This window comes from Schistocerca americana, chromosome X, assembly GCF_021461395.2.
Source record: "Schistocerca americana isolate TAMUIC-IGC-003095 chromosome X, iqSchAmer2.1, whole genome shotgun sequence".
Lineage (NCBI taxonomy): Eukaryota > Metazoa > Arthropoda > Insecta > Orthoptera > Acrididae > Schistocerca > Schistocerca americana.
This window is the reverse complement of record NC_060130.1, coordinates 273,770,591-273,797,650: the sequence shown is the minus strand read 5'-3', so window position 1 is coordinate 273,797,650 and position 27,060 is coordinate 273,770,591. Positions and strand designations below refer to the sequence as shown.

General features: G+C 42.8%; 1 pseudogene; it reads right to left on the bottom strand.

Moving 5' to 3' along the window:
* Nucleotides 1–2,086: 2,086 nt before the first annotated feature.
* LOC124556924 lies at nucleotides 2,087–2,204 on the bottom strand (annotated as a pseudogene).
* Between the last annotated feature and the right edge of the window lie 24,856 nt (nucleotides 2,205–27,060).

Here is a 27,060-nt window from a genome sequence, read left to right as displayed (position 1 = left end):
AATGCGTTGTTTTTACCTTAAACGAAAAGCTTTTAATGGCATCAAGAGAGATTTCCATCGCTTCTTCATAGTTCCACTTATGTACGTTCTTAGGTGTAATAACTACTCAGGTCTCTCTGTCTGGTAATCCATTTGTGAATCACGAGGGAAGAGCAGAGCAGCAGAAAAAGCGGCTGCTTCTTGTGCACGGCGTGTTTTCCAGCGGACGATGACTGGAACGGAAGATTACCGCAATTGTGGCTGCTGCGGCGAGTTTCCCGCTAGGTCACTGCCGCTGCAGCGGCGCATGCGCGGAACTAAGCTGACATAACGCGGCGCGCGCCTCAGGCTTACTGCCGTAATCACCAGCTCTGTAGCACAGGGACGGAACGAGCAGCTGAATGCGGTATCATAAGCAGTCATTCTCTCTCTTTGCTCGTATTTTCTATTTTTCGTCGCCGTTGCTGAATAGAAGCAGCCACTTGCGGGTGTCGTCTGGTTGCTGTTGTATTAGCGCCCAAATACACCGAGGTGACCAAAGTCATGGGATAGCGATACGCTCATATGCAGATGACGGCGTTATCACGTACACAAGGTATAAAAGGGCAGTGCATTGGTGGGGCTGTCATTTGTTCAAAATGGCTCTAAGCACTATGGGACTTAACATCTTAGGTTATCAGTCACTCTGTCATTTGTACTCATATCATTCATGTGAAAAGGTTTCCGACATGGTTATGGCGGCACGACGGCAATGAACGGAGTTTCAAGTGGAGTAGTAGTTGGAGCTAGACACATAGGACTTTCCATTTCGTAAATAGTAAGGGAATTAATGTTCTGAGATCCACAGCGTGAAGAACCGGCCGAAAATACCAATTTTCAGCCACTACCTCTCACTACGAACAATGCGTTGGCCGACGGCCTTCACTTAACGACCGAGAGCAACACCGTCTGTGTAGAGTTGTCAGTGCTAACAGACGAGCACCTCTGCGTGAAATAACTGCAGAAATTGGTGTGGGACGTACGACGAACGTATCCGTTAGAGCAGTGTGGTTAAATTCGGCGTTAATGGGTATGGCAGCAGATGAACGACGCGAGTGCCTCTGCTAACAGCACGACATCGCCTGCAGCACATCTTCTGTGCTCGTGACCATATCTGTTGGACCCTAGACAACTGGAAAACCTTAACCTGGTCAGAGGAGTCACAATTTCAGTTGGTATGAGCTGGTAGTAGGGTTCGAGCGTAGCGCAGACCCCACGTAGACACGGACCCAAGTTGTCAACAAGGCACTGTGCAATCTGGTGGCATCTCCATAATGGTGCGGCTATGTTTACGTGGAACAAGCTCGGACCCATGGTCCAACTGAACCGACCATTGACTGGAAATGATTATGTTCGGCGACTTGGAGACAGTTTTCAGCCATTTATAGTCTTCATGTTCCCAAACAACGATGGAATTTTTATGGATGAAAATGCGCCATGTCACCAGGCCACAACTGTTCGCGATTGGTTTGAAGAACATCCCGGACAGTGAAGGATTTGGCCATCCAGAATGGCAGACATGAATCTCATCGAACATTTATGGGACATAATCGAGATAGTTAGTTCGTACATAAAATCCAGCACCACCAACACTTTCGCAATTAGGGAGAGCTATAGAGGCAGCATGACTAAAATATTTCTGCAGGGGACTTCCAGCGAATTGTTGAGTTCATGCCACATCGAGTGGCTGCATTACGCCGGGCAGGAGGAGGTCCGACACGATACTGGGAGGTATGTCATGTCTTTTGTCACCTCAGTGTAGTATTCGCCTTTATCGTTTAGGTGCCTGTAGAAAATCATTTACCACAGCCATTTGTTTATTATAGAACGGGATTAACGTAAGACGCAAAGTCCCTAACATAAAAAACCTCTCCGTCTACAGGCCACAAGTGGCCCATCGGGTCCATCCGACCGCCGTGTCATCCTCAGAGGAGGATGCGGATGGGAGGGGCGTGGGGTCAGCACACCGCTCTCCCGGTCGTTATGATAGTATTCTTGACCGAAGCCCCTACTATTCGGTCGAGTAGCTCCTCAATTGGTATCATGAGGCTGAGTGCACCCCGAAAAATGGCAACAGCGCATGGTGGCCTGGATGGTCACCCTTCGAAGTGCCGACCACGCCTGACAGCGCTTAACTTCGGTGATCTCACGGGAACCGGTGTATCCACTGCGGCAAGGCCGTTGCCAAAGCCCCTAACATGGAAAGCATAATTTCACAACCACTCAGATGCAATTATTCGGTGTCCTATTTTAGATTTGAAGCACCAGATGCAGTTGATGTAGAAGTCATCCCCAACTACTGAAAGAAATACACCAAGTAATAACGAAACTAAAAAATGACAAAGCCTGCAGCGAAGATCATATTTTTGCTGGACAATTAAAAATAGATTATTCACAACTACAGTCCTGAACAGAAGCGGTCTGAGAGGCTCAAAACCTACAGATTGGAAAACGACAATTATTTGCCTCCTGTTAAAAGAATGATCCCCCTCTGCTTGGTTAAAATAGAAGAGGTGGATTGCTTAGTGTTACTTATAATATGCTTTCAATTTGCAACTTAAATAGACTGATCCTCAAAACTAACTAACTGATGACTATGAATGTGGCTTCCGTAGCAGTAGGTTGTAACATAGCCTTATCCTTTCTGGCACGCAAACCAAATTCAGAGGGTGCCAAAGCACGATGTTTTGCAATGTCTTTCACTTGAATATTGAGAACTCATCGGCTGACTAACGACGGAAGCACTGAGGTGCAAATAGACTTGTTTTTGTTAATACTTTTTCGTCACACAATTCCATAATACGTACCACTAAACAACTGCTTAACAGAAAAGTAACTGTTATATGAAGATTTAAAAGGTTCACATTGGAAAGAGTGAGTCTAATATAACGAAAGAGAGTGTGCCAGGGCAACACAACAGCCGGTGGATGGTCACGAAAGAGAACTCGAGTAGCAGTGTCGCTGGCGTTCAGCGACATTTGTCATCCAAATATTCCTCCATTATTGATACACACTATGTGATCAAAAGGATCCGTACACCTCCCCAAAATACATGTTTCTCAAATTAGGTGCATTGTGCTGCCACCTTCTGCCAGGTACTCCATATCAGCGACGTCAGTAGTCATTAGACATCGTGAGAGAGCAGAATGGGGCGCTTCGCAGAACTCACGGACTTCGAACGTCGTCAGGTGATTGGGTGTCACTTATGCCATGTGTCTGTACACGAGATTTCCACAATCCTAAACATCCCTAGGTCCACTCTTTCCGATGTGATAGTGTATTGGAAACGTGAACGGACACGTAAAGCACAAAAGAGCACAGGCCGACCTCGTCTGTTGACTGACAGAGACCGCCGACAGTTGACGAGGGTCGTAATGTGTAATAGGCAGACATCTACTGAGACCATCACACAGGAATTCCAGACTGCTTCAGGATCCACTGCAAGTACTATGACAGTTAGGCGGGAGGTGAGAAAACTTAGATTACATGGTCGAGCGGCTGCTCGTAAGCCGCACATCACGCCGGTAAATGCCAAACGACGCTTCGCTTGGTGTAAGGAGCGTAAACATCGGACGATTAAACAGCGGAAAAACGTTCTGTGGAGTGACTAATAACGGTACACAATACGGCGATCCGATGGCAGGCTGTGGGTATGGCGAATGCCCGGTGAACGTCATCTTGGTTCAAATACCTCTGAGCACTATAGAACTTAACATCTGAGGTCATCACTCCCCTAGAACTTAGAACAACTTAAACCTAACTAACCTAAGGAAATCACACACATGCATGCCCCAGGCAGGATTAGAACCTGCAACCGTAGCTGTCGCGCGGTTCCGGACTGAAGCGCCTAGAACCGCTCGGCCACAACGGCCGGCGAACGTCATCTACCAGTGTGTGTAGTGCCAACAGTAATATTCGGAGGCGGTGGTGTTATGGTGTGGTCGTGTTATTCATGCAGGGGGCTTGCAGCCCATGTTGTTTTGCGTGGCACTATCACAGCACAGGCCTACATTGATGTTTTAAGCACCTTCTTGTTTCCAACTGTTGAAAAGCATTTCGGGGATGGCAATTGCATATTTCAACACATTCGAGCACCTGTTCATAATGCACGACCTGTGGCGAAATAGTTACACGACAATTTAACATCTCTGTAATGGACTAGCGTGCAGAGAGTCTTGACCTGAATCCTATAGAACACCTTTGGGATGTTTTGGAACGCCGACTTCGGGCCAGGCGTCACCAACCGACTTCGACACCTCTCTTCAGTGCAGCAGTCCGTGAAGAATGGGCTTCCATTCTCCAAGAAACCTTCCAAAACCTGATTGAACGTATGCCTGCGAGAGTGGAAGCTGTCATCAAGGCTAAGTGTGGGCCAACACCTTACTGCATTCCAGTATTACCGATGGAGGGCGCCACGAAGTTGTAAGTCATTTTCAGCCAGTTGCCGGATAATTTTGATCACATAGTGTAGCACCGGTTCCTTATTACTTAGTTGACATAAAAATGCTCGCATGTACTTTATAATGACCATGGAGTTTATGATACATATCTTACAACTGTCACACTGGATCACTCCTTTCTCTCCGAGTCATATGCCAAGTAACACTACAAAACATTATGAGAGATTTTGAAATATCTTCTGAATTAGTAATACGAGTTAAAATGTGTATAGAAGAAACTTTCTGTCGAATAAAAACATCAGTGGTAGAAGATGAAAATTTTGAGGTGTTGTTGTTGTGGTCTTCAGTTCAAGAATTGGTTTGATGCGGTTCTCCATGCTACTCTATCCTCTTCAACTCGGAGTAACTTCTGCAACCTAAAATATTTAGCGTCCATATTCCCCTTTCATACATGGCTACACTCCACACAAATGCTTTCAGAAAAGATTTCCTGTCACTTAAATCTGTACTCGATGCTAACAAATTTCTCTTCTGCAGAAATGCTTTTCTTTCCATTGCTAGTATACATTTTATATCCTCTCTATTTCGACCATCACCAGATATTTGGCAGCCCATGTCGCAAAATTCATCTTCTACTTGAAGTGTCTCGTTTCAAAATCTAATTCCCTCAGCATCACCTGATTTAATTTTGACTGCATTCCATTATCCTCGCTTTGCTTTTCTTGATGTTCATCTTAGATCCCTCTTGAAAGATACTGTCCATTGCATTCCTGTTCAACTGCTCTTCCAACTCCTTTGCCGTCTCTGACACAGTTACAATGTCATTGGCTAACTTCAAAGTTTTTATTCCTCTCCCTGAACTTTAATTCCTACTCCAAATTTTTCTTTGGCTTCCTTTATTGCTTGCTCAAAGTAGAGATTGAATATCATTGGAGGTAGGCTACAAATCTGTCTCGCTCCCCTGTCAACCACTGCTTCTCTTTCATGCCCATCTACTTTTATAACTGCTGGTTCAAATGGCTCGAGCACTATGGGACTCAACTTCTGCGGTCATCAGTCCCCTAGAACTTAGAACTACTGAAATCTAACTAACCTAAGGACATCACACAAATCTATGCCCGAGCAGGATTCGAACCTGCGACCGTAGCGATCGCGCGGTTCCAGACTGTAGCGCCTAGAACCGCACGGCTACTCCGGCCGGCGTATAACTGCTGTCTCGTTATTGTGCAAGTTGTAAATAGCCTTTCGTTTCCTGTATTTTAATCCTGCTACCCTCAAAATTTGAAAGAGAGTATTCCAGTCAACATTGTCAAAAGCTTTCTCGAAGTCTACAAATGCTATAAACGTAGGATTGCCTTTCCTCAACCTATCTTCTAAGAGAAGTCGTAGGTTCAATGGTGTCCCTCGTGTTCCTACATTTCTCCGTAACCCAAACTGATCTTTTCCGAGGTCAGCTTGTACCAGTTTTTCCCTTCTGCTGCAAATAATTCGTGTTAGTATTTTGCAACCATGGCTTATTAAACTGATAGTTCAGTAACATTCACACCTGTCAGCACCAGCTTTCTTTGGAACTGGAATTATTATATTCCTCTTGAAGTCTGAGTTTATTTCACCTAACCTATACATCTTGCTCGCCAGCGGCCTTGCCGCAATGGTAACACCAGTTCCCGTCAGATCACCGAAGTTAAGCGCTGTCGGGCTGGTCTAGCACTCGGATGGGTGACCATTCCTGTCTGCTGAGCGTTGTTGGCAAGCGGGGTGCACTCAGCCCTTGTGACACAAACAGCGGAGCTGCTTGGTTGAGAAGTAGCGGCTCCGGTCTCGGAAACTGCCATACGACCGGGAGAACGGTGTGCTGTCCACACACCCCTCCATATCCGCATCCAGTGACGCCTATGGGCTGAGGATGACTTAAATTTGCCCTCTGGCCATCCCTGCTTAGCCATTTTGCACTTCCCGTCAGTCTCATTTTTAAACGTTTGTATTCCTTTTCACATGCTTCATTTATTACATTTTGATATTTTTTTCCTTTCATCAGTCAAATTCAATACTCTCGTGTTATCCAAGGATTTCTACGAGACCTCGTCTTTTTGCCTATTTGATACTCTGCTGCCTTAGCTATTCTATGTCTCAAAGCTACCCATCCTTCTTCTACTGTATTCCTTTCCCTTGTTCTTGTCGATCGTTCCTTAATGCTCCGTCTGAAACTCTCAATAACCATTCGTTCTTTCAGTTTCTCCACGTCCCATTTCCTTAATTTCGTATCTTTTTTTCAATTTTTTCCGTTTTAATCTGCATTTCATAACCAGAAAGTTGTGGTCAGAGTCCACATCTGCCCCTGGAAATGTGTTACAATTTAAAACCTGGTTCCGAAACCTTCCGATGTCTCCAGCTCTTTCCCACGTATAAAATCTTCTTTCATGATTCTTAAACCAAGTGTTAGCGATGATTACATTACGCTCTGTGCAAAAGTTACCAGGCGGCTTTCTCTTTTATTCCTTTTCCCAGTCCATTTCACCTACTATCTTTCCTTCTCTTCCTTTCCCTACTATTTAATCCCAGTCCCCAACGACTACTAAATTTTTGTCTTCCTGAACTATTTGAATAATTTCTTTTATCTCATCACACATATCGTCTGTATTTTAGTCATCTGCGGAACTGTTTGGCATGTAAACTTGCAGTACAGTGGTCAGCACGGGCTTCGTGTCTGTCTTGGCTCCAATAATGAGTTCGCTATGTTGTTCGTAGTAGCTTACCCGCATTCCTATATTGTTCTTTATTATTAAACCTACTCCTGCATTGCACCCATCAGACCAACTGTGTGATTGGATTGAAGAGTTCCTAGATAACAGAATGCAGCATGTTATTCTCAATGGAGAGAAGTCTTCCGAAGTAAGAGTGATTTCAGGTGTGCCGCAGGGGAGTGCCATAGGACCGTAGCTATTCACAATATACATAAATGACCTTGTGGATGACATTGGAAGTTCACTGAGGCTTTTTTCAGATGATCCTGTGGTGTATCGAGAGGTTGTAACAATGGAAAATTGTACTGAAATGCAGGAGGATCTGCAGCGAATTGACGCATGGTGCAGGGAATGGCAATTGAATCTCAATGTAGACAAGCGTAATGTGCTGCAAATACATAGAAAGATAGATCCCTTACCATTTAGCTACAAAATAGTAGGTCAGCAACTGGAAGCAGTTAATTCCATAAATTATCTGGGAGTACGCATTAGGAGTGATTTAAAATAGAATGATCATATAAAGTTGATCGTCGGTAAAGCAGACGCCAGACTGAGATTCATTGGAAGAATCCTAAGTAAATGCAGTCCGAAAACAAAGGAAGTAGGTTACAGTACGCTTGTTCGCCCGCTGCTTGAATACTGCTCAGCAGTGTGGGATCCGTACCAGATAGGGTTGATAGAAGAGATAGAGAAGATCCAACGGAGAGCAGCGCGCTTCGTTACAGGATCATTTAGTAATCGCGAAAGCGTTACAGCGATTATAGATAAACTCCAGTGGAAGACTCTGCAGGAGAGACGCTCAGTAGCTCGGTACGGGTTCTTGTTAAAGTTTCGAGAACATACCTTCACCGAAGAGTCAAGCAGGATATTGCTCCCTCCTACGTATATCTCGTGAAGAGACCATGAGGATAAAATCAGAGAGATTAGAGCCCACACAGAAGCATACCGACAATCCTTCTTTCCACGAACAATACGAGACTGGAATAGAAGGGAGAACCGATAGAGGTACTCAGGGTACCCTCCGCCACACACCGTCAGGTGGCTTGCGGAGTGTGGATGTAGATGTAGATGTAGATATCTGATTTTGTATTTATAACCCTGTATCCACCTGACCAGAAATCCTGTTCTTCCTGCCACCGAGCTTCACTAATTTACACTAATCTAACTTTAACCTCTCCATTTCCCTTTTTAAATTTTCTACTCTACATACCCGATGAAGGGATCTGACGTTCCACTCTCCGATCTGTAGAATGTCAATTTTATTTTTGCTGCAAGTACTGTGCCCCCTTCATTACACGCAAACACAAACACACACACACTCACAAATTCAGTTTAAGGATTTACACACTAATACTGGAAAATTCTTAGCTGGTTCCATTCGTTGAATAAGAAACACAACATATTGACAGTTTAAATGCGAAAACGCATGAAACTAAAATTTAGACGCTCTGAAGACAGATGGGTGTACGATTCTCTCTATAATCTTAGATTATGCTGATGGCGCATCGAGGAGAGTGGGAGTCGGCTACATAATGACAAAAATTCTAAAACCAAGATCGACGACCATTCGCGACCTATGGAACTGAATATTTGAAGGCTACGAGAAAGAAGGAAGGAATTATTACAAAATCCTTATAGGGTAAAGTTCATTGATTTCAAGTTGGAAAACAAACCAAAATCGAAATCACACACCGAAAATCAGAACGTGCAACAAAAAATAATTTGTGATGCACTTAGAATTATCTCTTAGTAAAACAGAAAAGCTATTAAAATGTTTTTCACTCCACTTTTTGTACAAAATTGTTGTTTTATGTTTAGTATAGCTAAGGTTGATACAGAAATCCTTGTGCAAGGAGACACACAGCAGATGGCGTGGGAATCAGACTTCAGGATAATGACCCCCTTAGAAATCCACGTGTTTTTACTTTTCGCTAAAGATTACTTTGTCTGACCCATGCCGCAAGATGCTTGTAGATATTGTATCGCTGGCAAAGTTGACAGTGGAAGTCCGTATCCCCGCGAAAAAGGCTTTATCACTGTGATAGCGCACCTGAGAGGGGAAGCTGAAATTTCTCAGTCTCGTGTTAGGTCTTGTCACCTGTAGAGCAGTTTTCCTTTTCTTTTGTCCTAATAACATGTTCTACTAAACTGCTGACAAACGGTCAACATTATTAAACGACAGCCTACTTCCATTAACTTTGTGTAACTTCTTCTGATTTCCGATAGTACGCTGAACTGGTGAAGACTGAATGTCCTTTAAGAATTGCGGTCAGTCGCTCCTGCGCGATGTTAATAAATTTTATTGATACGTATATGTAGGTTTAAAAATCTGAAAAGTCAGTTTGCTAAAAGCATAACAAAATTTTATTAAATTTACAGTTTGTGTATTCCTCTTAATACTTTCTTGTAAAATGCCCGTCCGCCACCAAAGCAGAGTAGTCAGCGTGTCTGACACACACGCGCGATATGGCGGAGTACAAAAACCGGTCGAGCCATGCAGAGTTGGGTTTTCCTTGTTTTACATAAATTACTTCAGCTGAATATCATGGCAGTTCTTTGAAAAGACCCACGGTAGAATTTCATTCTCTTTTTTATCCGATCTGAGTGCATCGTCTTCCCAGGGTTTTACCACAGTGAGAGAACTGAAACGAACACTTCTCCGTGTCGTAAAGAGCTACTGAATAACAACGTGACGAAAACGTAGCCGAATATATTTGAAAAGCTGTCACTAATGGCCAGAAGAGGCGTATTCTCATTACGTATTACTCTGCTCCAATGTTGTGCACTGATTTTCTTTTATGTACAGATGGCTATCAAGGGAATGTGACACCTTAATGAACATGGATATGGTAGCTACAGTTTCTGATCAAGTTTAGCCACTCTATCGCATTATTTTGCCTGCACAACAGATACGTAAATGTTGTATCAATCTTTCAAGGAAAGCAAAGCTAAATTCCCTGTAAACCATAGGGACGAAATTTGCTACAAGTTCTATCACTAGCCACACATCCCCCAAATTGTTTAATTTAGATTCCTGTGCTATCCAGAGGAGGTGTTACAGTTCATGGACATGTTCGTCAAACCTAATTTGGGTTTTTTACACACCGCGTTACACAAAATACATGTATTCCTTTTTTGTTTACTCAGACATATTTCGACAACTATGTGTCACTTTCTGTGGGTCAAATTCATTTTGTTAAATATCATATACAGTTCTGGTCGTTTATCTATTTTAGGCCTAAAAACTAATATATGCACATTGTGTTAAGTTCGTTTCTATTGCTGACCTGAAAATAAAATTTCTACTGAAAATAAATATTTACACGTCGAAATTCTTTTTGCTCATTTTTGCCTAGCGTTTTGACATGATGTCGTCCGCAAAGTAGTCATGAAGAAATTTACTCATTTTTGTAATACTTCCCCGTGAGTAGTGATTGTGTACGTCACTGTGCTTACAATTTCCGTCCAATTTGCATCTCTGATACATTTTCTTTTTTCATTTTATACGCTGCTTTTCATATTCTTTTTTTAAATTTCACTCTCAACTTTTTTCTCTTGGGAAGTATTTTATACAAAGTGAAATTTGAACAGTTGCTTCTCCATATTCATTAGAGGCGCTATGTTACTGCGCAGCTCGTGGTCTCGCGGTAGCGTTCTCGCTTTCCGAGCACGGGGTCCCGGGTTCGATTCCTGGCGGTGTTAGGGGTTTTCAACCGCCTCGAGATGACTGGGCGTTGTGTCATCTTCATCATCATCATTCATCTCCATTATGGTCGGAGGAAGTAAACCACCTCCACCAAGACCTTGCCCAGTACGGCGGTGCGGGTCTCTCGCATCGTTCCCCTACGCTCTGACTTCATCTTCATCATCATCATCATCATCATCATTGTTGTGACTTGGCAAGACAGCCAAGCCACTAAGGTGAGGAAGCCGAAAGGCACGCGTTTACGCTCACGCAGGCTGGCGTGAGGTCTGGAACATTTAAGGAAGTTAGACTTTAGCAAAAAAGGTCGTAGCTGTTGGAATACTTAACTTTAATCCATAATTGGTGAACATCGGTCTGACGGTACATGCATCACAAGATAAATAGCAAATGATAATGGCGCCTTGCTAGGTCGTAGCAAATGACGTAGCTGAAGGCTATGCTAACTATCGTCTCGGCAAATGAGAGTGTAATTTGTCAGTGAACCATCGCTAGCAAAGTCGGCTGTACAACTGGGGCGAGTGCTAGGAAGTCTCTCTAGACGTGCCGTGTGGCGGCGCTCGGTCTGCAATCACTGACAGTGGCGACACGCGGGTCCGACGTATACTAGCGGACCGCGGCCGATTTAAAGGCTACCACCTAGCAAGTGTGGTGTCTGGCGGTGACACCACAATCATCATGTTATTGCCGTTACTCACATGTTCATCGTTTTGCTTCTGATCATTGTGGCGCTAATTTTGAATGTTCGTAGGAACTGTTGTGGTGTGTCTACTGGGAGAGAAAGTGTGTGTGTGTGTGTGTGTGTGTGTGTGTGTGTGTGTGGGTGGGTGGGTGGGTGGGTGGGGTGTGAGTGTGTGTGAGACAGAGAGAGAGAGAGAGAGAGAGAGAGAGAGAGAGAGAGAGAGAGAGAGAGAGATTACTATGTTTTATGAGGAAAGTGTCTTACTGAGTGCCGCAAACAGTGTTTTGTTGCACAGTGTTGTATTATCATTCAAGACTTCCTTTCCATCACACAAAAGTATGCTGTAGCTCTCCTCTATTGTGAGTTTTGATAGAGACTATAGCTTTCTCTCAGGATCTCAAGATCAATGTCAATGTCGCTTGGTTGTCTGATTTTTGGTGTCTGGTTATTTGTGAAAGTGATGTGTGTACTGTCACTTTTAAGGTTCTGAGGTGTTCAGAATATCTGGTTATAAAATTTCTGCATGTTTTGAGTATATAGAGAGATTGGCATGAGCTACAGGTTAACTGATAGACTCCAATTTTGGAAAATTTGGTTATGAATGTGTTATTTGAGTTTACATTTTTCTGTGCGGTATTGTTTGCACGGAAAGATTTTTGTTGTCCTCGTCTCTTCAGAATTTCCCCCACCCTGTGTAAATTTTTGTAGCTGTATGTTAGTATGTGACATGCAGCGTTCTTTTTAAGGTGTTTCTGGTTCCCTGTGTTTGACATGTAGTAGTGTTCCTCGATGCTTGTTGCAGGTAATTCATTCTTGGATTTTTCTTTTCCAATTTGCTCTTGTATTTTGTTGTTTAGTTTGTTTATTATTTACGTGTTGCATTCATTCCCTCTAGCTGTTTTGTGTGTTGTGTTTAGTTCCTGTGTGTGGTTTGGTCAAATCCATTTATTTATTTATTTATTGTTCCGTGGGACCAAATTAAGGAGAAGTCTCCATGGTCATGGAACGAGTCAATACATGAAATTATAACACGATATTAGAAACAGATAAAATGAAATATAAAAAAAACATATTCAGGTGACAAGTTGTAAATTTAAATAAAGAAAATCAACAATGTAACGCTGGATTTTGCTTAATTTTTTAGCTCTTCCACGAGCTCCTCAACAGAATAGAAGGAGTGAGCCATGAGGAAACTCTTCAGTTTAAACTTAAAAGTGTTTGGGGTACTGCTAAGATTTTTGAGTTCTTGTGGTAGCTTATTGAAAATGGATGCAGCATAATACTGCACTCCTTTCTGCACAAGAGTCAAGGAAGTGCATTCCACATGCAGATTGGATTTCTGCCTAGTATTAACTGAGTGAAAGCTGCTAACTCTTGGGAATAGGCTAATATTGCTAACAACAAACGACATTAAAGAAAATATATACTGTGAGGGCAATGTCAGAATTCCCAGACTATTGAATAGGGGTCGACAAGAGGTTCTCGAACTTACACCATATATAGCTCGAACAGCCCGTTTTTGAACCAAAAATACCCTTTTTGAATCAGAAGAATTACCCCAAAAAATAATACCATACGACATAAGCGTATGGAAATACGCGAAGTAGACTACTTTTCATGTTGAAGTGTCACTTATTTCAGATACTGTTCTAATGGTAAATAAAGCAGCATTTAGTTTCTGAACAAGATCCTTAACATGGGCTTTCCACAACAGCTTACTATCTATCCGAACGCCTAGAAACTTGAACTGTTCCGTCTCGCTTATACTATGCCTATTCTGTCTGATCAAAATATCGGTTCTTGTTGAATTGTGTGTTAGAAACTGTAAAAACTGAGTCTTACTGTGATTTAGCATCAAATTATTTTCCACAAGCCACGAACTTATTTCATGAACTACGTTATTTGATACTGTTTCAATGTTACACACAAGATCCTTCACTATCAAGCTGGTGTCATCAGCAAAATGGCTCTGAGCACTATGGGACTTAACAGCTGTGGTCATCAGTCCCCTAGAACTTAGAACTACTTAAACCTAACTAACCTAAGGACATCATACACATCCATGCCCGAGGCAGGATTCGAACCTGCGACCGTAGCAGTCGCACGGTTCCGGACTGCGCGCCTAGAACCGCGAGACCACCGCGGCCAGCTTGACATCAGCAAACAGAAATATTTTTGAATCACCTGTAATACTAGAAGGCATATCATTTATATAAATAAGAAACAGCAGTGGCCCCAGCACCGACCCTTGGGGAACGCCCCACTTAACAGTGCCCCATTGGGACTGAACATCACTACCACTCTCAATATTGCGGAGAATTACCTTCTGCTTTCTGTTCTTAAGGTAAGAGGCGAACCAATTGTAAGCTACTCCCCTTACTCCATAATGGTCCAACTTCTGCAGTAACATTTTGTGGTCAACACAGTCAAAAGCCTTCGTTAAATCAAAGAAAACACCTAGCGTTCGCAACCTTTTATTTAATCCGTCCAAAACCTCACAGAGAAAAGAGAATATAGCATTTTCAGTTGTTAAACCATTTCTAAAACCAAACTGAATATTTGACAGCAAATTATGTGAATTTAAATGCTCCAGTAACCTTGCATATACAAGCTTCTCGATAACTTTAGCAAACACCAATGGCACAGAAATAGGTCTATAATTGTCAACATTATCCCTGTCTCCCTTTTTATAAAGTGGCTTCACTACCGAGTACTTTAATCGGTCAGGAAACCGACCACTCCTAAAGGAAAAGTTACACATATGGCTAAGTACTGGGCTAACATACATAGAACAATACTTCAGTATTCTGCTAGATACCCCGTCATATCCATGAGAGTTCTTGGTCTTTAGTGATTTAATTATTAACTCAATCTCCCTCTTGTCAGTATCATGGAGGAGCATTTCAGGTAACAGTCTCGGAACACTTTGTTCTACAAGATATTCTTATCCCTCTAGTCAGCCACCCAGGCTGCCTGTTTGTGCTAGTACCCTGTTGGGACTGGGTTCCTATTTAGTTCACCTGCTATGTGCAAAAAGTGATTATTAAATACTGTACATATATGCGACTTATCAGTAACACGGACATTCCCACTACGCACTGATTCTATATCCTCGACCTGTCTCTGCAGACCAGCCACTTCCTTTACGACTGACCATACGGTTTTAATTTTATCCTGAGACTTAGCTATTCTATCTGCATACCACATACTTTTTGCCTTCCTAATAACATTTTTAAGCACCTTACAATACTGTTTGTAATGGGCTGCTGCATTTAGATTTTGACTGTTTCTAACGTTTTGATATAATTGCCACTTTGTTCTACAAGATATTCTTATCTCTCTAGTCAACCGCCCAGGCTGCCTGTTTGTGCTAGTACCCTGTTTTGAACGTTCTAACGGAAGGCAACTTTCAAAGAGCACGAGAGAAGTCTTGAGAAAAGCATTATATTTATCGTCCACTGTATCAGCGCTATAAACATCTTGCCACTCTTTTTCCTTGATAAGGTTTACAAAGGTCTCTACAGCAACTGGATCAGCTTTCCTAAACAACTGATGACTATATTTAACACGTGTTGCAGCACAAAAATCTTTTAGAGTTAAAATTTGTGCATCATGATCTGAAAGGCCATTCACCGTTTTGCTAACAGAATGCCCTTCTAGTAATGAGGAATGAACAAAAATGTTGTCTATGGTTGTTCTACTGTTCCCTTGCACTCTCGTTGGAAAGAATACGGTTTGCATAAGATTATATGAATTAAGGAGGTCTACCAGCATCCTCTTTCTTGCACAATCACTTATACAATTAATATTGAAGTCACAACATATAACTAACTTTTTGTATTTCCTATAAAGTGAACCAAGAACCTCCTCTAGCTTTAGCAAAAATGTTGTGAAATCGGAGTCTGGGGATCTATAAATAACAACAGTTAGAAGTTTAGCTCCGTTAAATCTAACCACACCTACACAACATTCAAACACCTTTTCAGTGCAGTTCTTTGAAACATCAATTGACTCAAATGGGATGCCGTTTTTCACATACATGGCTACTCCCCCACACCGCAAAGAGCTCCTCGAAAAGCTGCCAGCCAACCTGTATCCTGGTAAAGGAAGCCTCTGAATCATCTCCTTATTTAAGAAGTGTTCAGATATACCAATAATTTCAGAGTCAACATCTATAAGTAGTTCACTAACTTTATCTCTAATACCTTGTATATTTTGATGAAATATACTAATTCCCTCATTACTCGGATACCTAAGCTTTGTCAAAAGTGGTTCATTTGTTAGAGAGACTTCCTTTAAGCAGGAATACATATCAGCTGACTTCAATCTAAGAAAGGTGCAGCTCTAACACCCATTACTGTAGGAATTTTCCCATGAGTGATCCCACCACCCCCACCTATGCTGTCACCTATAAGCTTTGCCAACCTCCCCTTCTCATACCTGTTCAGGTGCAGGCCATGTCTAGTGAAACCCGTACTGCTGATTGACTCCACCGACACCACTGAAATGTGACCCATGCCTTCTGTCATCAGCGCACCCCCAAGTCTCATGTTATTACGCCTGACGGCTGTATTAAGATGAGGCCGATCGTGACGCTGAAACAGTTCCACGAAATGTACATTCGTGTTGCCAGTCTAAGTGGCTATCTTTTCCAGGTCACCGTCTATGTCATACTCCCCATCCCTATCAATACCGTTACCAGCCCCACCCACAATCACTACCTGATCCTCTTTAGTAAAATCCCTACATAACCCCCCTATGTTAACAGTCACCTGAGCCAATCCTGCATTAGGCTTCACAATGCTGGTGACCTGGTACTCACTCCCCAGCACTTCCTGCAACTACTGGCCTACACCTCTGCCATGAGAACTACCTAACAGCAGAACCTTCTTCTTCCTCTTCGACTTTGCAACTGTTCTATCCACCGTAACCACTGAGGTCTGCTGCATACTTCCTACATCTACAGCTACTAGAGATTCCTCTCCACTAGACTCTGACAGTTGGTCATATCTATTGTAAACACCAACAGTAAAACTATCTGAAAATATTCTTCTCCTAGCAGATCTCTTCCCAACAGCCAGCTCCCATTCCCCAACCCCCTTCTCCCTCCTCATCCTATCTAGCTCCTCCTGTGCGTTTTTCAACTGCACCTGAAGGGCACAGATCTTACGCTCCTGCTCCTCTATCAACTTACTCTTGCTACATAACTTGCAGTTCCAGGAGAGGATCTCACCAGAATGCCCATTGGCTTCCCCACTGCATTCCTCGAAGTGAAAATACTTCGAACAAGTCTCACACCGCAATCCACTACTCACGAACCTACGGCAAAGCCCACACTTCTCACTCATGGTAAAATTTTACTTTTTCTAAGTTCCGCTACTACAATAAGAAGATGTTAAAAACCTGACTACAATAAACACAAACTTACTCTACAAGGGAAGTAACTACTATTACTAACAGTATTAATAAACAACAAATGTGAATAAAACAAAAGACTAATACAGAAAGAGAATCAAACGTCTAATGAGACAGTAACGAAGCTGAAAACAGTTTCCAAAAGGTTCTTCTGAAATTATTACACCAGAAAACACTAAAAACTCCGGTTGAAGACTACTATAGTTCCTAAATAAACCACTATACACAAACAATTAATTAGTACTTAGCTTTCGATGCGCCGCTACAGCTGTAACTGGTCAGCGCGGAATGTAAACACAGGTAAGAGGTTACGTTGCTCGATGCGAAACACTCACAAATATCAGGTCACAACACAAGAAAGGCAGAGGTGAATGAAGAAACCACTAATAAGTCACATATATAGTAAATATTATCACAAAAACCATTAAAATATATATCTGAAACCGAAAAATATATAAAAACTTGGAGATCGCAGTCACTCGCTTATGACGTCACACCAAAGCACTTGACTTCTGTTAAGTCTGTGTAGCATTTACCTGAAACTTGACAGTTTGTCTGTATGTGACTGGTTCTACTTATTGCTGTCGGTTTCCTGGAAATTCGAAAATTGTGTTTGTTGTTGGTTTTGTGTATGGTGATATCTAGGAAATAAGTTTCATGTATACTTCTGTTTCAGGGGAGAATTTTATTTGAGCGTGAATTGTGTTTATGTCACTGTGCAATTATTTTATCTGGGTGTCTGTTTCATCGATCAGATAAATAATATCGTCAGATAACGGACTAAGATATAACCTTGTATTGTTTTTGATGTTTAATTTCAATGAATTACATACGTTTATAATATTACGTGCATTGTGCTGTCACCTACCGTCAGGTACTCCATATCAGCTACCTTAGTAGTCATTAGACATCGTGAGAGAGCAGAATGGGGCGCTTCGCAGAACTCACGGACCTCGAACGTGGTCGGGTGATTGGGTGTCACTTGTGTCACACGTCTGTACGCGAGATTTCCACACTCCTAAACATCCCTGGGTCCACTGTTTCCGATGTGATGGTGAAGTGGATGCGTGAAGGGACACGTACAGCACAAAAGCGTACAGGCTGACTTCGTCTGTTGACTGACAGAGACCGCCGACAGTTGAAGAGAGTCATAATGTATAATAGGCCGACATTTATCCTGACCATCACACAGGAATTACAAACTGCATCAGGATCCACTGCAAGTACTATGACCCATAGGCGTAAGGTGAGAAAACTTGGATTTCATGGTCGAGCGGCTGCTCGTAAGCCACACATCACGCAGGTAAATGCCTAACGACGCCTCGCTTGGTGTAAGGAGCGTCGCGACTGCTACGGTCGCAGGTTCGAATCCTGCCTCGGGCATGGATGTGTGTGATGTCCTTAGGTTAGTTAGGTTTAAGTAGTTCTAAGTTCTAGGAGACTGATGACGTCAGTTGTTAAGTCCCACAATGCTCAGAGCCATTTGAACCATCTGAGTGACGATTCACGGTACACAATGTGGCGATGCGATGGTAGGATGTGGGTGTGGCGAATGCAGGGTGAACGTCATCTGCTAGTGTGCGTAGTGTCAACAGTAAAATTCTGAGGCGGTGGTGTTATGGTGTGGTGGTGTTCGTCATGGAGAGGGCTTGCACCCCTTGTTGTTTTAGGTGACACTATCACAGCACAGGCCTACATTGATATTTTGAGCACCTTCTTGTTTCCCACTGTTGAAGAGCAATTCGGGGATGGCGATTGCATATTTCAACACATTCGAGCACCTGTTCATAATGCACGACCTGTGGCGACGTAGTTACACGACAATTTAACATCTCTGTAATGGACTAGCGTGCACAGAGTCCTGACTTGAATCCTATAGCACACCTTTGGGATGTTTCGGAACACCGACTTCGTGCCAGACCTCACCAACCGACATCGCTAACTCTCCTCAGTGCAGCACTCTGTGAATAATGGGCTGCCATTCCACAACAAACCTTCCAACACCTGATTGAACACCGAGCGAGGTAGCGCAGTGGTTAGACACTGGACTCGCATTCGGCAGGACGACGGTTCAATCCCGCGTCCGGCCATCCTGTTTTAGGTTTTCCGTGATTTCCCTAAATCGCTCCAGGCAAATGCCGGGATGGTTCCTTTCAAAGAGCACGGCCGACTTCCTTCCCTGTCCTTCCCTAATCTGATGAGACCGATGACCTCGCTGTCTGGTCTCCTTCCCCAAAACAACCCCCCAACCTGATTGAACGTATGCGTGCGAGAGTGGAGGCTGTCATCAAGGCTAAGGGTGGGCCAACACCATACTGAGTTCCAGCATTACCGATGGAGGGCGCCACGAACTTGTAAGTCACTTTCAGCCAGTTGTCCGGATAATTTTGATCACATAGTGTATATCACAATTAACATCAGCACGGACGCGGTCATCACGAACAGCAGCATACATAGCGATATGTGGAGATGTTACTGTTTATAACCTTCATAGGAACTAAGTGTTATTCTGCTTACGAAGGCGGTATTAGTACTTCAAGGATCCATGAAGGAGTCTGGGAAAGAAAAGAAGGTTAGCATTAAACTCCTCTCAACGTTGAAGTCGTTATAGACGTAGTCCTTACTCCGACTGGACATGAAAGTGGAATGAAACTGGTAGTGGACTCTTATGAGTCATCATCGCATTCACCTGAAATGGTTAGGGAAAATGAGGAAAATCTGTATCAGCATGGACGAATGGGTATTTGAAACCTTCGCCTCCTCAAAAATAAGAATTTAGCATCTTAACCACTTCACATCCCTGCTCAGTTAGGTCTGTCTAGAACAATGACACGATTTCTGAGAGTACTAACGCATGATCATCTGAATTCTAGTCTGGAGATGGAGATAAACACTCAGTGTACTTAACTGTATGCAAGGCGGTTCTAGACATTTTCTGCCACTACTTTTACCTCTGACGATGATTTGTTAATGTGAAAAGTGCCAAATTGCAAATGGCAAGGGGTTAACGTCGCTACTAGGTACAGGAGGAGGAGGAGGAGATTAGTGTTTAACGTCCCGTCGACAACGAGGTCATTAGAGACGGAGCGCAAGCTCGGGTGGGGGAAGGATGGGGAATGAAATCGGCCGTGCCCTTTCAAAGGAACCATCCCGGCATTTGCCTGAAGCGATTTAGGGAAATCACGGAAAACCTAAATCAGGATGGCCGGAGACGGGATTGAACCGTCGTCCTCCCGAATGCGAGTCCAGTGTGCTAACCACTGCGCCACCTCGCTCGGTCTACTAGGTACATCTGTAGTAAGACACTGATATGATGATGATAACAAGTCGGCAAGCTGAAACCGCTCTGGGGTCTGAATCATCCGTTACCGGAATCATACCGAGCGAGATGGGGCAGCAGTTAGCACACTGGACTCGCATTCGGGAGGACGACGGCTCAAACCGGTGTCCGGCCGTCCTGGTTTTGGTTTTCCGTGATTTCCCTAAATCGCTTCAGGGAAACGCCGGGATAGTTCCTTTGAAAGAGCACAGCCGACTTCGTTCCCCAGTCCTTCCCTAGTTCGATGGGACCGATGACTACGATGTTTGGTCCCCTCCCCCTAAGTCGACCAACCAACCGGAGTGATTCTGTATTGATCTGTTGACGGGTGTGCGTGTTGGCAAGCCCAGTGAAATTACTTCCTCTGGTGGAGAAACATGAGCAGACCACTCGTGGCCGGTTGCCTTAAATACATACTCTGTGTCAAGCTTGCTATCAAAACACTGGGTGATAACCCTCTTTCAGTGCCTGAAACAAAAGCGCCCAGGAGGAGTGGTGCTCAAATCTTTGTACGATGATCCTCATTTAAAATTTTCATGGTATTCCTCAGTCACTTCAAATGACTATCCTGCTGGTTTGAAACAAGTCCATCGTTGATTTTTTCACTACACTTCTTTTAATCGAAGCGCGTGTAGCCACCCGCTACGATTAACTGAAGATGAATATTTAAGCACTTGTCTAGCTCTGACTGACTCTAACCTCCCTTCAGATTCTCAGGAGCATAAAATCACACCTGTTCTCTTACTGTCACCGTACCAACTACAGTTCGTCTCTCAAAGTTCAACTGTCGGCTAGGTACTGAAAACGTATGATGACGGCTGCCCCTCTTGTTTTGCTCTGGTGATTTCCTGCAGAGTTAAAGAAGTAAATGGAAATGACGTGTGGCTAGGGCCTCCCGTCGGGTAGACCGTTCACCTGGAGCAAGACATTCGAGTTGACGCCACTTCGGCGACTTGCGTGTCGATGGGGATGAAATCATGATGATAAGGACAACACAACACCCAGTCCCTGAGTGGAGTAAATCTCCGACTCAGCCGGGAATCGCACCCGGGCCGTTAGTTATGACATTCCGTCGCGCTGACCACTCAGCTACCAGGGTCGGACGTTAAAGCGGTAATGACGTACTTAACATCTGTATTAATGATTTTGGTTACCACTGAACTATCACTATGAGTGCATTGGTTCAGTTTTGGTTAACTGGGCTCACATTGTGTTGTTCTCTTGAGCATATTAGCTAATAGTTGAACGCAGTTTTGCTGATAATTCGAAACAGAAGAAGAATTCATGGATAGCTGTGCCTGATGCCACTCATAACGACTTTGTTGTGTAACTTACAACAAATCTCTCTCTTACAGGCTGTGACTGAGGAGTGGCCGTCTGTGTCAGTTTTAACGTTCAGATTCTTGTATATTTCGGAGTGCTTAGTGACAGCGGCTTGTCATTAATTTTCTATATGTCTGAGGTAAACGGATTTGTGTTTCCTTCGTTAAAGTATCAGCATGTCGTTCATACGGAGAAATCTAGGGAGAGGTATGTCAGTACAGCAGCGAAGGAAATGGAGCACGTGATCTGACGTTCTAAGGCCCGACAGCGTCGCACGATCTATAGGCGACGGTGGCACACAGGAAATCACGTAACACCGTTAACAGGTTCCTGTTTTCTACTGGATGTTCGTTCTTTACTCTGAGGAAGCAGAACAAGAACTCTTTATACATTTACCGGTGCTAATTTCCAGATTTCTTCCGCCAGCCGCTTTAGAAAATCTTTAAACGTGGAGTGGTGCATTTTGTAGCTGTTTACATAGCTGAGCAAGTTCCACGGAGCACGTGGTATTACATTCTGTAAGACTTCACTTCTTTTTTTCTAGCAGTAAAGTGAAGGGCAGAGATCTGTTCGCCTCAAGGTGATTCCTAGACACAGTATCAGAATGTTTTGGTCTCTTTATTCAGTTCAGTTCTATGTGTTACATGGCTTACTTTCCACGACCCAGGTAGCATACACTAGAATTGTTGTAGGGAGAACTGATTTCGAATCACAACTTACATCTGATTTCTCTAAGCCAGGGTAGGTGACTGACGGGTGGCACTGAAGGCAAGGCTAGAGTATATCTAACGAGTCTGATGATGTACTTCGTTGTTAATGCCAATGAATGCCAGAACTGTAGAAATCATGTAGAATTTAAATAGAAGAAATAAAGAGCTAATGACGAATTCTGTGACCGATGGTAAACGTAAATTTTTCGGAATTAGAAGTAATCTTTCACTCTGTAGTGGAGTACAATAAAAATTTCTGATAGATTAGATGCGTGTGTCGGACTGGAAGCTAAACAGTGGCCATGGTCGAGTCGTAGTTTCAATCTGTCAAGAAATTAATTTCAAACTTACTTCAAAAACTTTGATTATTACTAAATTGGTATCATATTACCTACAAACCCAGGATGTCGTTAAGATTAATACCATATAAGCACTGTTATTCAAATTTGCGGTTGTTGTGGTCTTCAGTTGCTAGAACAGTTTGATGCAGCTCTTCACTAGTCTCTTCAGAGCATGTCTCTTCGTATTTACGTAACTGTTGCAACCTAAATCCATTTCAAACTGGTTGCTGTACTCAAGCCCTGGTTTCCCATTGCAATTTTTATCACCCAAAGTTCCCTCCATCACCTATATGACGATTCCTTGATCGCTCAGAAGTACCCTATCAAACGATCCATTGTTTTAGTCAAGTTGTGCCATAACTTTCTTTTTCCCCTATTCCATTAATTACCTCCTCATTAGTTATTCGATGTAGCCATCTTATCTTCAGCATTCTTCTGTAGTAGCACATTTCGAGAGCTTCAATTATCTTCTTGTCTGAACTGATTACCACCTTCATCTCATCTTCAAAAAGACTTCCTGACACACAAATTTATATTCCGTGTCAACAAAGTTGTCTTTTTCACAAACGCTTTTCTTGGTATTGCCAGTCTGCGTTCTATATCTCTACTACTTTACCCATCGTCAGTTTATATATAACCTCGAAGTTTTTATTTCTTCTCCATGAACTTCAATTCCATTCACACATTACTTTCGATTTCGTTTACTGGTTGCTCACTGTTCGGATTAAATATCATAGGGACAGGCTAAAACGGTGTCTTAGTCCATTCTCAAGAATTGCTTCCCTTTTATGCCCTCTGACTCTTACAAGTAAGTGTGGTTTCTATAGAAATTGTAAACAAATTTTCTCTCACTGCATATTATCCCTGAGACCTTTAGAACCTATAGAGTGTACTCCAGTCAACAATGTTAAAGGCTTTCTATAAATCTACAAAGTTTATAAACGTAGGTTTACGTTTTTTCATTCTTTCTTATAGTCTCAGTGTCAGTATTGCCTCGCGTGTTCCTGCTTTTCTCCGCAACCCAAACGATCTCTCCACGAGGTCGGCTTCTACCAGTATTTCCACTCTTCTGGAAATAATTCGTGCAAGGTTTTTGCAACCATGAATTATTGAACTAATTGTACGGTAATAGTCACATCTGTTAGCGCCTGCCTTCTTTTGAAGTGGAATTGTTAGGTTCTTCTCGAAGTCTGTGGATATTTCGCATGTATCATGTCCCTTGCACGATAGATGGAAGAATTTGGCCATATATGGTCACACAAGTATCTGAGTGATTCTTAGAAAATGTCACCTACTCCAGGTGCCTTGTTTCGACTCATGTCTTTCAGTGGTCTGGCTGGCTCTGAGCACTGTGGGACTCAACTGCTAAGGTCCTTAGTCCCCTAGAACTTAGAACTAGTTAAACCTAACTAACCTAAGGACATCACAAACATCCATGCCCGAGGCAGGATTCGAACCTGCGACCGTAGCGGTCTTGCGGTTCCAGACTGCAGCGCCTTTAACCGCACGGCCACTGCGGCCGGCTTCAGTGGTCTGTCAGATTCTTCACCCACTGTCATATCTCCCATCTCGTCTTCATCTACTTCATCTTCCTTTCTATAATACTGTCTTCAGGTCATTTTCCTTGTATAATCCCTCGAAATACAGTGACGGAAAAAAAGTCGCAGCACCAAAAAATAATTAATATAGAGTAATGAAATTTCGGAAATACGTTTGACTAGGTAACATATTTAAGTGATTAACGTTGTTACAATATTACAGAATAATTTAAGCTCGAGATAAGCCATTGAAAATGTGAAATGGTGCTACATTAACAACCGATGTAACCCTCAGAATGTTGAATGCAAGCATGCAAAAGTGCATGCATTGTATTCTCCAGTTGCCGGATTTCAGTTGGTGGGGTAGAGGTCCATGCCTGATGCATTTGATCGGTCAATACAAAGACGTGTACCATCTGCTTCTTCGAAAGATCGCCTTGAACAGGGTGGAACGGAAACATCCAGCCTTTAATTGGCACGTGGTGTGGTGCACGGTACACCACCCCCACATACCTACAACAGTCAGGTCAATACGGTTCATTGTAGTGAACCGGAAATACCCAACGAATGACAAAAGGTACTCAATACATTTGGCGGATTCGCCCATGTGTCAGCCATGCGACATGCTGGATACAAACGACTACTGGCTGGTCTGCGGCGAGGCATTGGCTGTGTGGACTCCAGCAAGGAATACAATAGCGTTCATGCGGCGCACTACATATACAGCAATATTTTCCGACAGTATTTTTTCCAGAGGAAACATATTTTCCGCGTCATAAGACGAACTCAATGGCGTGGATCACAGGTATGACGGTCCATTACATATATAGACACACACGTCTGAACGTACTGGATTATTGGCAATACTTGCACTATGGACAGACAAAACTGTTACGGCTACGAGAGTACAAGGACTGGTATGCCAATTTCCTCGGAACGATTTTTGCGGACCCGTCATACACTTGGGGTGTGCCGAGTGCGTAAAGATGAGCGGCGGTGCTGTCGTTGTGAAACCGACCAAGTGAAGTGATCAGCTAAGAAAAACTACGCGAGTATGCGACCCAGAAAGAACTAACACTTCCACAGTTAGCAATGGAATGGTTCTTCGAATTGTGTTTTAATATCTATAAATACTTTTTTTAAGCGTGCCGGAGGTGGCCCAACTTTGACTGTTGTTATTTCATGCAGCATGATAGGAGGGCAACGAGGTTCCTTCTAGGACAGTTATGATGCAGAAGGACGTACTATGGTTTTGTGAATAATGAAGCTTTCTGTTTCTCCTCCCATCCCTAAAAACAAAATAAAAATAAATGGTAAGGCGACCGCCTGTGATAAGCGGAAAACCCAAGTTCGAGTCCCCGTTCAACACAAATTTTTACAGTCGTCATTCCATAAAACAGCTTATGATTGCTCATATTCGCAGCTGCAAATACATTTCATGAATTTCATAACGGCTGTAGTCGCCGCACTGCCTGTTCCTTCGGACATGCATGCATGTCCGAAGGAACTTTGCATCATAATTCGGAGTAACACAGGCATTGCAATATCGTATTCGAATATTCAGCTAAAGAGGTTTGAGGAAACCAAAGAAAGCCCAAATGAACATTTAGAGTTACAATTCAGATATATTTACACCAGCGTATACTCATTCTTGAACGTCTAACAGACTTCTTCTTGATGTCTTTGTCACTAGAAGCTATTTTCAGAACACCTTTTTGCTCGTTGCCGTTCCATTGTGTGAGAGCCAGCACGTGCGCAAGGCAGTTTATTTTTGTGTGTTTTGTAAACAGATTCTTTGTGGAGATTAGCCAGCCTGATCTCATGATACGAATTCACGCTTCTCTATTTTACTCCTAATAGTTAATTATACACTTTTTGGTAAAAACAACTTGCGTGTGCTGCGGTACAACGAAATATTTCCTGAAAAGGCACAATGTCCCTATTTTATTTATGGAATATAGTTGGAGTACAGTTGTGATATCAGTTAACTTATTTCCAGTTTTAAATGTGGAACTCTCTTAGATTTAATACCTTTTCAGAGTATAAAATATATAAAGCATTTTCAGTTTACTTTTTGCGTCTAATCTGGATGAAATATCTAGCTTTCGAGGGAGGATTTCGTCGAAAGCTCGAGATTTTACGCAGAATCGACGCGGCAAGTAAGCAGAGAATGTTTCCTACGAAAATGTTGTCACGAGAAACTTCAATATCATGAGTTTTAGATACTGAAAAGAGTTAACTAAGCGGATTTTCCGTTTAATATTTATCTTGTTCTTTAGTGCTAGTGTCCCTTCGTGTGAATTTATTAATCGCTCTTGTAATGCATACTTTTCAATTTCTCATACAGTTATGGTTTATTCTTTATTGGGCGTCTGATTTTGTAACAACTTACTTAGCGTGTACAAACACTGTAGTGAAAGAGCTGCTTTCGCAGCTTGTGGTCGTGCGGTAGCGTTCTCGTCCCACGCCCGGGTTCCCGGGTTCGATTCCCGGCGGGGTCAGGTATTTTATCTGCCTCGTGATGACTGGGTGTTGTGTGATGTCCTTAGGTTAGTTAGGTTTAAGTAGTTCTAAGTTCTAGGGGACTGATGACCATAGATGTTAAGTCCCATAGTGCTCAGAGCCATTTGAACCATTTTTGCAAGAGCTGTAAATCTGAACCAGAGCTAGTTACAGAATTGAATAGACTAAAATTAACAGACCTTGAAGCAAGACCACAGACAATGAATTCTAAATGAAAAAAGTGAAACCGACCAGACAGGACATATTTATTTTTGTTGTAGCCTGTGAAACGCAGTATGGCCCAAAATAGGCGAATAGTTAATAAACTCATATCGACATTCCAGCAAGGTGAAGTGATTAAATTT